This window comes from Eptatretus burgeri, chromosome 7 (assembly GCF_056783735.1).
Source record: "Eptatretus burgeri isolate ZD-2024b chromosome 7, Ebu_testis_v1, whole genome shotgun sequence".
NCBI lineage: Eukaryota > Metazoa > Chordata > Myxini > Myxiniformes > Myxinidae > Eptatretus > Eptatretus burgeri.
Genome location: NC_140967.1, coordinates 21,391,932 through 21,396,931, shown reverse-complemented (window position 1 = coordinate 21,396,931; position 5,000 = coordinate 21,391,932). Strand labels below are relative to the sequence as shown.

General features: G+C 42.6%; 1 protein-coding gene across 2 annotated transcripts in view; it reads left to right on the top strand.

Moving 5' to 3' along the window:
* SOS1 (SOS Ras/Rac guanine nucleotide exchange factor 1) overlaps nt 1–5,000 on the top strand; it is a 140,366-nt gene that overhangs the window by 8,380 nt on the left and 126,986 nt on the right. Inside the window, exon 3 of one of the 2 annotated variants that reach the window (XM_085887624.1) lies at nt 4,546–4,596. The exons of the other annotated variant lie outside the window; for it this stretch is intronic. The gene's annotated coding sequence lies outside the window, so the exon portion shown is untranslated. The remainder of the gene's footprint in view (nt 1–4,545; nt 4,597–5,000) is intronic. 2 annotated transcript variants of the gene reach the window in all.

Here is a 5,000-nt window from a genome sequence, read left to right as displayed (position 1 = left end):
TGATGCAGGCAAGCCACCATTTTCCATCATAGTGCACTGTGACATAACCTGAGAGTTTCCCGTTAAAAGTTGGTGTAGATTTTGAAATAGCTGACTCGATACGGTGTTCCTCGCTGAGGCTGAATTCGCGTACTTGAAGAGCAGTTTCAGAAATAGGGATGAGAGCATGAAGTTTTTGAGTTCCAGCTATGGTTTTGGCCGTTTTTAACCTTTCTTCCAGATTTCGTTCTTCCTCGTCATACGCCTCTTGGATCCCGTAACTGAACTTCATTTCATTCAAACCATTTTCAGCAAAGGTGAAAAGATCTTTTGGAGAAATAATTTGACTGTCGTAAGGTCTACGCAGGCTCTCACGTGTTGCTTCTTGTTTGGCTGTACCTCCCACGCCATCTGAAGGGCCCTTGCCATGACTTGTGGTAAAAATGCCATTCTGCATCAATACCATACTCTGATTTGTGACGACATAGGTTTATGAAGGCTTTGCAATTCTTATATTGGCCAGCGCAACCGTCTGAGAAATAGTAAAGTTTCTTTACATTTCCAAAGCGAGATTTCAAGTGTTCAATGAGTATTCTTTGGAAGAGGTGGACTGAGACAACGTTGTGAGTATTGCATTGTGATATAATCGTGAACGAATCGTGGTTTAATTTGCCATCGTCCGATTTGAAATAGTAAACCCAGGGGTGAATTGTCGCTTGAGAAAAGTTCCAATGGAATCCTTGGGCCGCATCCTGTATGACAAACGAATAGGTCTCTGAGAAGTCTCCAATAATGACAAATTCTCCTTCACTGATTTCGTCTTTCTTATTTTTCAGAAACTGAGATTGGGCCTTGGCAATGAAGTCGTGTCTCACTAATTTCACCGCGCGTTCACAGAATTGATTAATGAATTCTTCCAAAGGCAGGACCATGGAGCCCAGTTCAGATCTATCGGTGGATGTCCACCGTTTAAACTGAATTTCATCAATATCCTCCAGTTCATAAGCACTCAGTAGCTCGGTTTTGAAGTCTTCAATTGATGGGCAACTTTCATAAGTTCTGAAATCCCATGCCGGTTGTGCTTGGTTACAAACTATGCGTGCTATCACATGATAGCTAGAAAATTCGGCTATCTGTAGCATTTTGGAACCAAACATCATGAGTTTCACATGTTGATGTATCGTACATACACATACACTGTATGTACCGCCTGAACCGGCCAGGACACACTCCGAGGGACGGAGCATGGCGAACTTCGCGAATCCAACTTTCAAGCCAGGGTTCTTCCCTTTGAATTTCTGAAACGGTTCCATGAGATTGTTTAGTACCAGGCGCTTTTGAGTTTTTTCTGACGCCTGACTTCATCACTTCGGTAAAATTCGGTTACGGCGGATTTCACTTCGTCAGGCAATATTTTACCCTGTTTGGGATTTGGAGACGATAGCATACCATTTTATTTCTCTAAATTTTTGGCTTGCACAGCCATTCTGTTGGAGCAACTGAATTCATTCATTATCCTTCTGATGCTCATATTCCTAGCAAATATTGTCAGTATACGTATTTGCTCTGAACGGCTCGAAACAGCGTATTCTTCTTTCAGGCTTTTGATCACCTCTGGCATGCAGTTTTCATCATATTTTGACGCTGTATTTTGTGTTTTCTCCACAGTGCTTGGTCCAGCAACTAGTTCTAATTTCTTTCGCACAGAATCTTCCACTTTACTTTGCTTTTCAGGAACGTACCCTGGGTTTCTTTCCGCCTTTTGTTTGTCGAATGGGCTTTCGCCTATCATCGATAACGACTGGTTTAATAGGTCAACTTCTGCTTCTCGCTCAAAAACCTCCTCGTCCTCATCTGTCAAAATAGATTCTGCAATGCCTTCGATACTACCTTCTGATGATAATTTCGAACTGGTCGAAGATGATTCTTCAATACGTTCTGGTGACAACTGAGAGTTTTTTTTTCTGTACAAAGTCTGTCATCTGTTTTCACCTTTAAAGAAAATTTCATCAACATATCATTTGACACATTGCGAAGATCTTTTCGTTGTTTCGTTTTATGGCAGCTGAACGGATCGCAACAGTATTTTCAGAACTCCTTTCGATCTTCAGTCGCCATGCTTACTGCAAAATATGCAAAAACTGAGATTATCCCATTTAGAACTTAATTCGATGATGGTTATACAAAAATGTACACTTAAAAATCAATAGACACAATAGGCAGAATAATTTTTTGCAAATAATGCTATATATATATATACAGTAGACTAGGCGTAAGTTGTCACCATCTGGACCGAGAAAAAAGTGACGACTTAGAAATGTGACGACTTACGCGTATGCGAACATTCATGATGACTGTGGGGTGAAGGATGAAGTTGCGCGTGGCCTGGACACGTATGTGTGAGAGCCGGCTATCGTACCAAAAGGAAAACACAATCCTCGGGGCATAGGTGGGGGTTCATTGGTGAGTCGGAAAGTGATCAAGCAAAGATGGAATTCATGAATTAGTTTATCAAAAGAAAAGATAATGAACAACTGTAAGACAACAACTTCGCCTGCTTATCACCATGATGGGATTGACCAACGAACCCCAGAGACTTTCCTGGCAGCATCTGCCAGAAAAGCCCAGTCTCATCGGCATTGTACACGTCCCGAGGCTGATACCTTTCCAAGCTGTCTTTCAATTTGCCATCCTTCCAGTCGTGCACCACTGCGAATCCACGCTGCCTGATTCGCCGCACTTCTTGACCTTGCCGATTCCCCACCTCACTTTGAATCTGTCTATCCAGTGCATCGGCAAGGTCTCGGCATCATCATGCCCGAGGTCCGCAGCGAATTGACGTGCCTTCAGCAGCAACATTTCACCGTCCAACCAAATATTTGGCTGAGCCGACATTTGTCGAAACCAGATGATGAGCGCGTCATCGACATCTTCAAAGGACACACGTTTCACGCGTTTCACACTTACCACCGGCCTCGTGATCTTCTCCACTTGTCCAAACATCGTGCCCTTATTCTTCAAGATATCGTTCAATGTCTGCCGTTTGATGTCGAACTTCTCAGCTATGGCTGTTTTCTTCATCAGTGGGTTTGCCTCGCAAAACTGGATAATGTCGTATTTTTCTTGATAGGTTTTAGTTGTAAGCTTACGCTTAGTCGCCATTGTCCTGCCTGCAGTGTGATCAATGTGTGTACGCAGTTATAAATAGCCTATCACTGACGGTGTACACCAATGAGCGAGCATCACGATTACATGAAATCAGGATTCTCACGAGGCAGCAGTTCCATGTGACGAGTTAGGAGTGGTAATTTACTTGAGTTTCCATTACGCGGGAACGGACAACATCTGACGACTTAGACGAAGTGACGACAACGAGATGACGACTTACAGAGGGATGACCCTTTATTCATAGGGACTTAACATGAGATAAATTCGGGACTTTTTGATGCTGCCGATTTAGGCGAAGTGACGAGTTACACGCTGCCGACTTGCGCCTAGTCTACTGTATATATAAAACCGGGCGTAGTGGCGTGCGCCTGTAATCCGGCTACTCGGAGGCTTGGGTTGGAGGATTGCTTGAGGGACGGGAGCTCTGCGCTGGGCGGCGCTATGAGAGGGTGTAGGGCAGCCCAGAATCATGGCGAAACCCAATCCTTATCCCTGTGTCGTAAAAGGCAACCAGGATTGCGTCAGGAAGGGCATCCGGCGTGAAACCTGTGCCAAATCTGTATGTGGATCATAACGGATGATCCGCTGTGGCGACCCCTAACGGGATATATATGTATATATATATATATATATATATATATATATATATATATATATATATATATATATATATATATATATATATATATATATATATATATATATATATATATATATATATATATATATATATATATATATATATATATATATACACATCATAGTCCAGAGATGATGATTGTCAATTTCAGACATAAAGTCGCCTGCCAGCAGGTGACGTCATTGGAATGATGATGGCAAACGTCGCCCAATGTCGAATCAAGAATTAGTGATATGTGGACCCCGAACAATAAAACCATCATCACACTTAAACCCATTGAGATCCCATTTTAATTTATCCTGAGGTGTTGGAGTATATGAAGGGGTATTCTCCACGGAAAAATTGGGATCATCAGTTTGGCTGTGGGGTGGGGGGCCCAAGGTCAAAGGGCGCCCCAAACTATAACTTTTTGAATTACTGTTTCGGAGTGATTTTACTTTACGCGATTCAAAAGATCTCGCTTTTACGAGCATTTTGATACCAAGATCATCCAAATCGGACCACTACAACCTGTGATATGGCCACTGGAAGATTATGAGTCAACTGGGGGTGCCCAAATTTTGGGGGGGGGCCTAAAATGGGCCCCGATGGGCCCCCAGGTCAGAAAATTGACACATAATGTTTTACCGTGGATACAAACACTTGCACAAAAAAAGAGTGAAATCTGAGGCGATGTGTCAAAATTTCGTTGAAAAATGTGTACACTTGACATGGAACGCCCTATCTGTCCTTAACTTTTTTCAATATTCTGCTCACAGACAAACAGACAAGGGTGAAAACATAACCTCTCTCCACCTTTGGTGGCAAAGGTAATTAGCTTCATCCTTTCTCTAAGGAACGCGCAAGGTTGTTTTAACGAATATGTTTGAGTGTGGGTCTGTACGCAGATCTACTTTAACATAGATTGTTCTCTCATATCTCACATCATCCATATACCCCAGTGACACTTGAAATGAGAACAAAGTTGTCTATTTCAACCATAAGTGATGAACGCATGTGTTCGGTGCAGCGTCTACTGCCACAGCCAATTGTGTCGCATTTTCAGCACACCACGGACTACAGGCTCGACCAGCGCAGCAAGACGGTCTTTAACTTATGGTTAAACTAGACAAATCCGTCTCGTTTAACCACAAGTTGATTTTCTACCTGAATGTGGATTATGCTGAATTTATCCAACCCCGTTGCTCAGCGTGTTTCTCTGAACCTATATCGA